General features: G+C 43.1%; 1 long non-coding RNA gene across 1 annotated transcript; it reads left to right on the top strand.

Moving 5' to 3' along the window:
* The first annotated feature begins 2,712 nt into the window (after positions 1-2,712).
* On the top strand, positions 2,713-10,872 carry LOC141091216 (uncharacterized). Its single transcript, XR_012232457.1, has 2 exons — positions 2,713-2,797; positions 9,235-10,872. It is a non-coding gene; the product is annotated as an uncharacterized lncRNA (long non-coding RNA).
* Positions 10,873-13,641: the final 2,769 nt, after the last annotated feature.

Below are 13,641 nucleotides of genomic sequence, written 5' to 3'. Positions count from 1 at the left end.
TGTGCCCGAAGGAGGACTGGCGTGTGAAATGGCTGCAATCAGGTGGATATGGTGCCCAGCTGCGGTCCGGAGGATATCAAGTACTGTGTACGGCTGTGTGTTTGAGTAAAGAGACATTAACACAGAGGTGCGGTCACCCGAGGCAACTGGTCAGAGGTGACCTAGCATGTGTAGTGACTGCAAACTAAAGGAGGCCTTGAGTAAGAGAAGTTGACACGGTGCTGCAGTCACCACGGAAACTGGACAAAGGGAAGTCCAGTGAGTTTAGTGACTGTGATTTAAAGGATGCCGTGTACTATGTAGTGCTATGAACTGGTGTGAACTGAACACTAATGATATGCACTTGTGTGAAGTGAACATTTAATGTGTGAAGTAACACATTGAAGAGACTTTGTGTTTGAACTTTGTGGGTCTGTTGTGAACTCATTTTCTGGTCTGCCTCTGGTTTCTGGTGAGGGAACTGTTTGTGCTGACAGAGGAGTCATGAGTTCTCTTTCCGGGCTCCCTCTGGTGGTGGCAGGAGGTAATGAAGCTGATCTAATTAACAGAGACCTGCCACCTGATAATGAGGACGACGATTGGACATCTGGAGTCTCAGACTGGATTTAAGACAGCCGACTCCCTATTCCCATGCTGGTGATTTTTTCCTGCCTCCTGTGGTCTTGGTTTACAGCTCAGTTCCTGTCTTCTCAAGCTAAGTTTTCTCTGCTAATGTTCACATTTGATTTGGTTTTGTCTATTCAGTTTTTGTGTGGTCAGCCAGCCCCGGCTGGGGCTGTGCTGAATTTCCATTCTTATGTTACTGTATGTGCCAGTTTGCTTTTTGTCCCTTATTAGATTGGCCTCTTTTTGCTCTGTTCTCAGAATATGCCAGAGTGCTGATATAGTGGGTGGTCTAGTGACTTCAGGATTTTTTTTGCTATCAGAAGTGTTGGACATTTTTTGCAGGGTTTTTTGGCGTGATAGTGTCAATCCTTTCCTGTCCTTTCTAGTTAGCGTGGGCCCCATCATTTGCTCAGCCTATTTTCCTACCTGTGTTTGTGCTTTCATCTTGTTTCACCGTCAATACATGTGTGGGGGCTGTCTATTCCTTTGGGGTCTGCTCTGGGACAGTTTAGATTTCCCCTTTTCTTGCTTTAGGCTTATTTAGTCCTCCGGCTGTGACGAGGCGTTTAGAATCATCGTAGGTACGCTGCACGGCTGCTGCTAGTTGTGTGGTTAGGATCAGGGGTCTGCAATCTGCGTAGTTACCAACCTCTCTGGTTTTCTGTGACTTAGCTTGGTTTTGTTTTCCTCCTCGGTGACACAATCATAACAGGGTCACTGCCTCATCACTGCATAAGTGGGCTACCACAGCACTACAATATATATACTGTGTATATATATATATATATATATATATATATATATATATATACACATACATATATATATACATACACACACATACAGGGGTTGGACAAAATAAAGGAAACACCTAACGTTTTGGCATCATAATCTCCGAACAAGTTATGAACATGCAAAGTTGACTGTGAGAGACCGTTGGACTTTAAAGCGAATTGTGAGAGAGGATCGCAAGACCACAGCTCCAAAGATCACTGCTGAGCTCAATGAACACCTACAGAACCCAGTTTCCACGAAAACTGTTGGGAGCTGCACAAATCTGGATTCCACGGAAGAGCTGCAATTCGAAAACCGCTGTTCTCAATGACAAATGTTTCCAAGCGTTTAGAGTGGTGTAGAAACCTCCAGAATTGGTCCCTTGAGCAGTGGAAACATGTGATATTCTCAGACGAATCATCGTTTACCCTATTTCCGACCTCCGACCGAGTGTACATTTGGAGACAGCCGAAAGAAGCATTCCATCCAGACTGCCTTCTCCCAACCGAAAAACATGGTGGAGGTTCTGTGATGATCTGGGGTGCTAATTCGTGGAGATCCGCCGGGCCAATGATATCCCTTCATGGAAGAATTAACAGCCGAGATTATTTGGGCATTTTGGGCGACCAAGTGCATCCTATGGTTCAAGCACTGTTCCCGGAGGGGAACGCCATCTTTCAGGATGATAATGCACCAATTCATACAACTAGATTCGTTAAAGCATTGCACGAGGAACATTGTAATGAAGTTGAGCATCTCATCTGGCCCCCACAATCCCCAGACCTCAACATTATTGAGCATTTATGGTTAGACGTCGATTTCCGCCGCCATCGTCGCTCAAAGAACTGGAGGGTGTTTTAACTGAAGAATGGGCTACAATTCCTTTGGAAACAATTCACACCTTGTATGAATTCATACCTCGGAGAATTGAGGCTGTAATCGCCGCAAAAGGTGGACCTACACCATATTAAACTAACTTTTGTTGATGTTTCCATTATTTTGCCAACTCCTGTATCTATCTATCTACTGTATATATATATATATATATCTCGTACTGTATATACTCGTGTATAAGACAAGATTTTCAGCACATTTTTTTTGTGCTGAAAATGCCCCCTCGGTCATTCAGCGGGGAAGGGGGAGCGGCGGCAAGAGCCGGTGGCTGGGAAGTCATACTCGCCCCTCCCGTGCCTCCCTGAACGTCCCCTGCATCCTCCTTGTCCCAGCGCTGACAGCTTCTTCCTGCTTTCAGTGGTCACATGGTACAGCTCATTAAGCTCATGAATATGGACGCCCATGGGCGTGGAAGCATATTCATGAGCTTAATGAGCGGTACCATGTGACCGCTGAAGACAGGAAGAAGCTGTCAGCGCTGGACAACGGAGGACTCAGGGACGTTCAGCGACGGCACAGCAGGGTGAGTATGAAGGAGGAGGACGGGGACTGCACAGAGGACGGGGGCTGCACAGAGGAGGTCGGGGGCTGCACAGAGGAGGTCGGGGGCTGCACAGAGGGCATTGGAGCACAGAGGACGGGTGCAGCACGGAGGAGGACGGGGGAGGACAGGGAGCCAAGCCACGGGTACTGGGAGGGGGGCGAGCCACACAGCGCAGGACAGGGATGAGGCAACAATGTACACCCGGCTTATACTCGAGTCATTAAGCTTACCCAGTTTTCCATGGCAAAATTAGGGGACTCGGCTTATACTTGGGTGGGCTTATACTCAAGTATATACGGTTCTATATATATATATACATATATATACATATTATATATACACACACTTTTCATGCGAGTCTCTCGCAAGTGAGTATGAGCCCTAAAATACACAAAAACACACCTCAACACACACACACTCACCTCAACACACACACTCACCTCACCACACATTCACTTCAACATACACTCATGTCAACCCACAACACACACACACACTCACCTCATCTCAACACACCTCAACGCACACACTCACATCAACACACACTCACCTCAACACACACACTTACCTCAACACACAGTCACCTCAAGACACACACACAGTTACCTCAAGACACACACACACTCACCTCAAGACACAACTCACCTCAACACGCACAGTCACCTCAACACACACAGTCATCTCAAGACACACAGTCACATCAAGACACACAGTCACATCAAGACACACAGTCACATCAAGACACACAGTCACATCAAGACACACAGTCACATCAAGACACACAGTCACCTCAAGACACACAGTCACCTCAACACATACACACCAACACAGACACTCTCCTCAACACACACTCAACTCAACAGACAACTCACACACACACTCACCTCATCTCAACACACACACCTCAACACACACACTCACCTTAAGGCCAGGATCACATATGCGAGAAATGTTAATACCGGCACTGCCGCCGGCACTCGGATCGGAGCGTGAGGCGGCATAGCAATACATGTGAAACTCGGCAGTATTTCTCGCATGTGTGATCCTGGCCTAACACACACACTCACCTCAGCACACACACAGTCACCTCAACACACACACCCACCTCAACACACACCCACCTCAACACACACCCACCTCAACACACACCCACCTCAACACACACCCACCTCAACACACACTCACTTCAACACACACACTCACTTCAACACACACACTCACTTCAACACACACACTCACTTCAACACACACACTCACTTCAACACACACACTCACTTCAACACACACACTCACTTCAACACACACACTCACTTTAACACACACACTCACTTTAACACACACACATTCACCTCAACACACACTCACCTCAACACACACATTCACCTCAAAACACCCATCTAAACACATGGTATATATATAAAAAAAAATCTAAAAAGGGTTGAGGAGCAGAGGGAGGAGCGTACACAGTCACATGTCTAAAAGAATTAATCTGAAGTTGTACAATTAAATTTATTTTCTATCAGATAAAGGCATTCAACATATACTGAATTGTGACAAATCTCAAATAGGTAAATAAATAGTGTAAAAATATATTAGTGTCAGGAGATGTGCTCCTTGAGATACCATCTTGTGATAAAAAAATAGACCAAGGATTGAATTGCTACGTGTAGAGCTATAGATCAGTGTGATTGACAGTTCAGGCAAACTGACAGAAATGAATTGATAGTTGAAAATGAATTATTCACTGTATTGTTAATCATGTGATGATGTATGTCCTTGTGACTTTTTAGTAAATATTTTTATTCATGACCTGATAGATGGCTCTCTTGTCATCCCATTCGATCAACTCTGTTCCAAATTCCCTAGTATTAGGCGTCTTTTTTACCAATACCTACAGATCATCTGCTCCAAACTATGCCAGACTCCCTCTTCCTTAAACCCCCTGTGAATCACAAAGTCATGGGATTCCTCCTACGACCCGAACCAGGCCCCAGAGGTGTTTCAATCCTTTATAGTGTATTAAATGATCCAGAGGTGGATGCTAAATTATCATATATGCTAAAATGGGAGGAGGAATTGGGAACAACATGGGATCCAGAGGAATGGAGGGATAGTTTAAGAGAAATACGTAGAGTGTCATCTTGTATTGGTCACCTAGAACAGTTAAAGAAGATGCATCTTAGGCAGTATAGGTGTCCAAGACAACTGGTAAATTATGGGCCAAACCAGACTTCGGCTTGCTGGAAAGGTTGCGGTGGTTTGGGATCGTTGAGCCACATGTGGTGGTCCTGTCTGGTGGCAATCGTTTTTTTTAATACTATAAATATGTTGTTAAGGGAGGTGACTGGGATTCAGGTTAACTTGACACCGTCAATGGGACTGTTGCATATAGGGACAACTGATTTTCCTATAAATATCAGGGGTATAGTGTCACATATTCTGATTGCGGCTAGGCTCACCTTTGCTGCTAAATGGAAGGGGATGGCTCTTCCCACCATGAGAGAAGTGGTGGACAAAATCAATATACATTGTCAATAAGAACAAACTCTGGCGCACTCGTCAGTTACCAAGAAAAAGGTTGATCGAATATGGGAACCGTGGTTGCTTAGTCAGAGGTCTGCCCCTTTGCATTGAAGATATATATCTTTTCAGACGATTTTTTTTTTATATGCAAGTGTCGATATGTTTCCTGCTTTATACATTATGTCAATCTATGAGTATGCGCATTTATGCTTATGTTTCCCTTGTTTAAACACCTACGTTAGGGGTGTTGTTACTTATATGTTTTCTTTTTCGAAAATATATTGAACATATGAAATGTATAACTCATGGGAATCAAAAAGTAGTGCGAACATATAAATCCCCTAAAACACAATTTATTAAAGTACATTAAAAAACACCTATCCCAGTGAAAAAATGGCAAATGCCATGAATGAAAAGACCTAATCTGGGATGCTACATAGTCCTACATTAAGGCTTACTGATACCTTCCTAGCCGTGGAGGTTGGCACCCTATAAGAACGAATTTTGGCACCCCCACTCAACGAGGACTGTCCCTCACTCCCCTACCAGTCCCTAATAAGACAGGAGGGAGAACAATAATCCGGTAGTGCAGAAATGAATATTCAAATTGCCCTAAGCTAGAGCAAGACCCCAAACAATTGGTACTTCCGCATCCTGATCGCTTATAAACTAATATATCAAACAGACAGATGATAAAAATCAGCCCCCAACACAGGGGTATATTTTAAACTATTGAATTGCTTGTCATGTGCAGGTATGCCCCTCAGATAATACAACAATGAATATTCAAATTGCCTTAGGCTAAAGCAGGACCCCAGAATAATATCACAGATATATAAAATTCTAATATCACCACATCATGATCATTTGTGACAGACTAATATGTCAAAGAGACAGATAATACAGATTCGCCCCTCTCAGGGGTATATTATGAATCATAGTATAATAAACAGAGTCACTTATGTGCAGGTGTACCCCGACGCGTTTCTCCGCCTGTAGCAGTTCATCAGGAGGATCAATCAATAACCATTATATCCATATACGATACCCAGATGATGCATGATGGTTATGGTCATCATGCATCATCTGGGTATCGTATATGGATATAATGGTTATTGATTGATTCATTTCTGCACTATCGGATTATTGTTTTCCCTCCTGTCTTATTAGAGACTGGTAGGGGAGTGAGGGACAGTCCTCGTTGAGTGGGGGCGCCAAAATTCGTTCTTATAGGGTGCCAACCTTCACGGCTAGGAAGGTATCAGTAAGCCTTAATGTAGGGCTATGTAGCATCCCAGATTAGGTCTTTTCATTCATGGCATTTGCCATTTTTTCACTGGGATAGGTGTTTTTTAATGTACTTTAATAAATTGTGTTTTAGGGGATTTTTTCGAAAATATGCAATAAAAATTTATTGAAGTAAAAAAAATATTTTTATTCATGTTTATTTTCATTTATTTATATTTTATTCTGTAAAAGTGCAATAAAATCTAATATTTAAGTAAAGAAGATAATACACTGGAACTTCACTGCCTGAGGAGCTAAAACACACACTGACACACACATCCACAGACATCCTTTTTATTGCTGGGGTTATCACACAAACCAACAAACACACACCCCATTAGTGCTCTAGTCACACTCCCACCCCTTTATTGCTGGGGATATACACAAATACTGCGTGTTTTGGGGACACACACGTATGTATACCCACATACATAGGCACATGCACGCACACCCACCTTCCGGGCTGGACCTTGGAAAGTTTTCTCTCTTGATAACTGCAGATCACCCAACAGGACACTGCAGATCATTTCCAGGCCCTGCTGTGCTGTGCCTAACGCTGTACAGCGATTTACTCCTCATCCCTCTCTGATGTGACCAGGTCTGGGCGTTTATTGGAGAGTTTCCTAACTGGACTCGTCCTCTGCAAGCTGGAAGACAAGATGGTTCCGGATTAGAACCTTGTATGTTCTAAAGCAACTGTGATATCATGTGAGGTCTATGATAACAAGCGTCCTGTGACGTCATCATAACTGCCAATGTGGTTTTATATATCAAGTTTACAACATCAGAAATAGTTATATAGATAAATAAAGAAAATCATCAATCACAGACTGCAAATAACTCACAGCCTCATGGGATAATTAGTGACACTCATTCAAAGGAACTTGTTATTTTATAAACAAGGATAACATCGCGAATACATTAATTTCCTTCAAAATCCTGTCCGTTAGATGATACGCACTTGTCCCAATGATTTTTCCACTATTCAAAACATTTTCTATATTCTTCTGAACTAATGCTATTAAATGCCTGCAGCTATTTTTTCTTAACCTCTTCCTGAAAATGCTTGACTTTTGGATATGGGACGGACCCCCACTCCATCTTAAAACAACCATAACTACAGTAAACCTAGACACCGGAATAAATACACAAAACACTTTATTTTGGTTGTCAAAATGGCCACAGTTTTATTTAAATCACAGGATTAAACAATGACAGCAGGAGTCAGGTGACGTGCTAGTACATTGGGATTCACGAGTTCTGTGATACCCCAGCTGTCTGACATACAGCACCAGGACAGACAGCCCTAAAGGGGCGGCACGCACTGGGGGCCATTCAAACAGAGCCAGTAAACTTTCAGGGCACCAATGCCCCTATTATCCTCACTCCTGTGTTTTACCACCGTGCCCACCCCTGATTGACGTTACCATTACAACATCCTTGAGGCTGGCCACCAAAGCCGAGCCTGTTCACCACTATGAGGTTTTACTTCCTCTATTAGTTAAAATAAGTCCACCTTAACTTGTCTGCAGCCTCCACCTGACTCCCAAACCGCCACCAAAGAGGCCATTTGACAGCTTAAATGGACTCGACCGCCATCAACCATGCCAAATAAAGCCATCACCCAGTCCTCCATGCTATAGAAAAACTATGCATACAAGTAACAAAAGTCAAGAGCTACGACAGATTAATTTAATCAATGAAACTCTACCAAATTGTGACTGATAATATGGTAACTAAGGCGAAATAACAGTCGCTAAACATCCTGCAATGAGGATCCCATAATGGGGAATGTGGAAAGTAAACCATAATAAAGGGGGTAGCCACATTGTGAAAACCTGTATACAGGGCCAGTGTTAGGGGCACGCAGACCAGGCAGCTGCCTAGGGCCCCCGCTCCTTCAGGGGCCCCTCTGCTTCTGACTTAGAGGGCGCACGATGATGTTACATCATCGTGTGCCACGCTGTGCAAGCAGTGGAGCTGATGAGACCGAAGCAGAGCCTGGAGCTGCACGGGGAACGGGGAGGAGGGGTGAGTATTGTATATGTGTGCTGTGTGTGCATGTATGTGTGTACTGTGGGGGCTGCATTATATTGTGAGTGGGGGTCTGCATTATGCTGTGTATGTGTAGGAGGCTACATTATACTGTGTGTGTGAGGGGGGCTGCATTTTACTGTGTGTGTGAGGGGGGCTGCACTATACTCTGAGGGCACTGCACTATACTCTGAAAGAGCTGCAGTTTACTGTGAGAGGGGCTGCAGTATACTCTAAGAGGGGGGTGCAGTATACTCTAAGAGGGGGGTGCAGTATACTCTAAGAGGGGGGTGCAGTAGACAGTGAGGGGGGCTGCAATATACTGCATTATACTCTATCAAGGACCATGTGGAGTGCATTACACTGTATGGTACCTATATTATACTGAAAGGCCCCTCGCCTGCGCATTGCAGTACTTTGCTCTGCCCTCAACAGGGCAGATAAGAATTCTCGGGAGTCATGAATCAAGCAGGAGGACGGCATTGCAAGAAGATGGGAGGTGCCGGACCAAGACCTGCGACACCCATCGGACGGGATAATATATAATAAAGGTTATTTTTCTTGTCTTACAGGCGGATTGGAGGATTATCTACAGCATTATAGAATGCAAATGTGTAACGCCTCGTCTACTCCCGTCTTATCCGATATGTCTCAGATAACTCTCTTCTCGACCCTCTCCAATCTGGTTTCCGCTCTCTACACTCCACTGAAACTTCCATCACTAAAGTCTAATGATCTACTAACAGCTAAATCAAATGGTCACTACTCCATTCTAATTTTCTTGGATCTCTCTGAAGCATTCGACACTGTGGATCAACAGCTCCTCCTCACTATGCTCCGCTCCATCGGCATCAAGGACACCGTTCTCTCCTGGTTCTTCTCCTATCTCTCTGACCACTCCTTTACTGTATCTTTTGCTGACTCCTCATCCCGACATCTTCCACTTACTGTTGGGGTTCCTCTAGGCCCCCTCCTCTTCTCTTTGTATACTGCCCCTATTGGTCAAACAATCAGTAGATTTGGTTTCCAGTACCATCTCTATGCTGATGACACCCAATTATATGCTTCTTCTCCTGACATCTCGCCTGCGCCTTTTTAGAAAACACCAGCAATTGTCTAAACGCTGTGTCTAACATCATGTCTTCACTATATCTGAAACTGAACCTGTCAAAGACTGAACTCCTTGTGTTTCCTCCCTCCACTAATGCACCTATGCCTGACATTGCCATTTCTGTGTGTGGTTCCACTATTACTCCCCAGCAACATGCCCGCTGTCTTGGGGTCATACTTGACTCCGAACTTTCATTCACCCCCCCACATCCGATCACTGGCTCGCTCTTGTTATCTGCATTTCAAAAACATTTCTAGAATTAGACCTTTTCTTAACTTCGACTCCGCAAAAACTCTTACTGTTTCTCTTATTCATTCTCATCTGGACTATTGTAACTCTCTTCTAATTGGTCTCCCTCTTACCAAAGTCAGGATCATATTCCTGACCAATCGTTACACCGACGCCTCTACCTTGTGCCAGTCATTACACTGGCTACCCATCAACTCCAGAACCCAGTACAAACTTATTACCCTCACCCACAAAGCCCTCCATGACTCAGCACCACCCTACATCTCCTCCCTCGTTTCAATCTACCACCCTACCCGTGCCCACTGTTCTGCTGATGACCTGAGGTTAGCATCCTCAATAATCAGAACCTCTCACTCCCGTCTCCAAGACTATACACGTGCTGCGCCAAATCTTTGGAATACACTTCCCAGGTCAATATGATTAGTTCCCAATCCTGACAATTTTAAGTGTGCCCTAAAAACGCATTTATTCAGACTGGCCTATCGCCTCAACACATTAACCTAACTATCCATGTGTCTCACAGTCAAAAGTTTTACCATAACCAGGTTCCCTGCATCATGTTCCACATGCTTTATGCATCCATTAGCCCTCTGTGTCTGTACTGTTACACACTTAACATTATGGCTGGTCCGAACAATGAAGGCAACTTTTACCACCCACCTTTCGTGTCTACCTTTTTTCCTTACGGACTGTAAGCTTGCGAGCAGGGCCCTCATTCCTCTTGGTATCTGTTATGATCTATGTGATTAGCGTTATGCTGTAATGTCTATTGTCTGTACAAGTCCCCTCTGAAATGTAAAATGCTGCGGAATATGTCGGTGCTATAGAAATAAAATTATTATTATTATTATTATTAAATGTGATGCCAATATTCAAAAAGGGGACAAAAGCTGAACTTGGAAATTATAGGCCAGTAAGTTTAACCTCAACTGTGGGTAAAATCCTGGAGGGTTTCCTAAGAGATACTATACTGGAGTATCTGGAGAAGAATAACCTCATGACCCAATATTAACATGGGTTTACAAGGGACCATTCCTATCAGACTAATCTGATAAGCTTTTATGAAGAGGTAAGTTCCGGACTGGACCAAGGGAATGCAGTGGACGTAGTGTACATGGACTTTTCAAAAGCTTTTGATACGGTGCCACACAAAAGGTTAATACATAAAATGAGAACAATGGGGATAGGGGAAAATATGTGTAAGTGGGTTAAGAGCTGGCTCAGGGATAGGAAACAAAAGGGTGGTTATTAATGCAGCACACTCGGACTGGGTCACGGTTAGCAGTGGGGTACCACAGGGGTCAGTATTCGGCCCGCTTCTTTTTAACATATTTATTAATGACCTTGTAGGGGGCATAGAGAGTAGAATTTCAATATCTGCAGATGACACGAAACTCTGCAGGGTAATCAATACAGAGGAGGACAATTTTATATTACAGGAGGATTTATGTAAACTAGAAGCTTGGGCTGATAAATGGCAAATGAGCTTTAATGGGGATAAACATAAGGTGCTGCACTTGGGTAGAACGAACAAGATGTATAATTATGTGCTTAATTGTAAAACACTGGGCAAAACTGTCACTGAAAAAGACTTGGGTATATGGGTGGACGACAAACTCACATTTAGCGGCCAGTGTCAGGCAGCTGCTGCAAAGGCAAATAAAATAATGGGATGCGTTAAAAAAGAGGCATAGATGCTCATGAGAACATAATTTTACCTCTATATAAGTCACTAGTGCGACCACACTTAGTATACTGTGTACAGTTCTGGTCTCAAGTGTATAAGAAAGACATAGCTGAACTGGAGCGGGTGCAGAGAAGAGCGACCAAGGTTATTAGGGAACTGGGGGGTCTGCAATACCAAGACAGGTTATTACACTTGGGGTTATTTAGTTTGGAAAATCGAAGGCTTAGGGGTGATCTTATTACAATGTATAAATATATGCGGGGACAGTACAAAGACCTTTCTAATGATCTTTTTACTCTTAGACCTGTGACAGGGACAAGGGGGCATCCTCTATGTCTGGAGGAAAGAAGGTTTAAGGATACTCACAGACGCGGATTCTTTACTGTAAGAGCAGTGAGACTATGGAACTCTCTGCCGTATGATATTGTAATGAGTGATTTCCTACTAAAATTTAAGAAGGGACTGGATACCTTTCTTGAAAAGTATAGTATTACAGGTTATATACACTAGTTTCCTTGATATTGCATTGATCCAGGGAGCTAGTCTGATTGCCGTATGTGGAGTCGGGAAGGAATTTTTTTCCCCAATGTGAAGCTTACTGTTTGCCACATGGGGTTTTTTTTGCCTTCCTCTGGATCAACATGTTAGGACAAGTTAGGATAGGATATGGGTTGATCTAGATGGACTTAAAGTCTTCCTTCAACCTTAATAACTATGTTACTATCACACACATTTCTTTTACCCCAGTCTCTATTGTCCTTCTAGTCTACACTTCTCTTTATATTAAAATTAGCCTCATAGTGGCAGCATATCAAATTTCTGTAAATAATTTTCATCACTTACCATTATCATTTTTAAATTAGGGACTTTAATTCTTTACTGGTACAATTCAATTCCAAAGGGGGCGCCAGAGAAAAAAATAGAAAAAATTATAAAAAATCTTTTCAAAAGGCAAAAAGTTTTAGGGATGGAAAGAAAAGTGCACATATTTAAGGGCAAATATGACGCAAGAGAGGTTGGTTGGGTTGGCAACAATTTCGATAGAATCTGAAGTTGCTAAACAAATTAATCTCGGTGACTTAGTGTCATCCTTTAAAAAAAAAAAGGCAAGGAAACAAAAATTTTAATTACCTATGGTCGTTTTTGTTTTGTGTTATTGATTACTTTGTATATATTTGTCCTATACAACTTCTCAGAAGATTAAAGAGTTAGGAGAGAGTTAATTAATCATTGTTGTGGTTTATTTTGCTCCTAAATTTATATCCCAAGTTTTCATCTACTGCCAAGAATAGTAGGGGCGCAACAAAATAGTTTCGCCTAGGGCGCCGTAATCTCTCGGGCCGGCCCTGTGTACACATTGCCCTTATTGCTTGCACATTAACACATACAGTGCACTGAAAGCCACATCTTATCCCTGTTAAACAATTTATGTATGTTAGTGTTCTGTCCTCACTGAATGAAGCAGACTATTGCAGCTATACAGACAGCTAAACCACTATACCAGTTCCAATAAGGAGACTGTGATTGGGTCTGTGATTTTATTGAACTTGATGCTATAATGATGCGGTGACACTGAAAACAATATAATACACATAATCAGTACAGGGTACAACAGATATACACATTATGCATGACATACATTGTGAATGAATATTTACACACTAGTAGCTGACCAGGGAGCAGGACTAAACCAGGCTGAAATTAGGACAGGAATTAGCTATAAAGAACATAAACACCTACCGGCAATGCAATCGCAAGGGGAAAGTAGTGGGAGACATCTTTCTCAGATACAGGCTGAAGGAAAATGGAGGAAAGTGGAGGGAAAGCTACCATAATGCTCTGCAAAAGAAGGAAAGAGATTCAGACATTAAAGGGAATCTGTCACCTAATTTTCGGCCTATCAGCTGCCGGCACCGCCATCAGGGGCTTATC

This window comes from Dendrobates tinctorius, unplaced genomic scaffold, assembly GCF_039654945.1.
Source record: "Dendrobates tinctorius isolate UK_male_01 unplaced genomic scaffold, ASM3965494v1 ptg000049l, whole genome shotgun sequence".
Taxonomy (NCBI): Eukaryota; Metazoa; Chordata; class Amphibia; order Anura; family Dendrobatidae; genus Dendrobates; species Dendrobates tinctorius.
The sequence above is the reverse complement of the archived record's forward strand: the minus strand, read 5'-3'. Positions and strand labels throughout refer to the sequence as shown.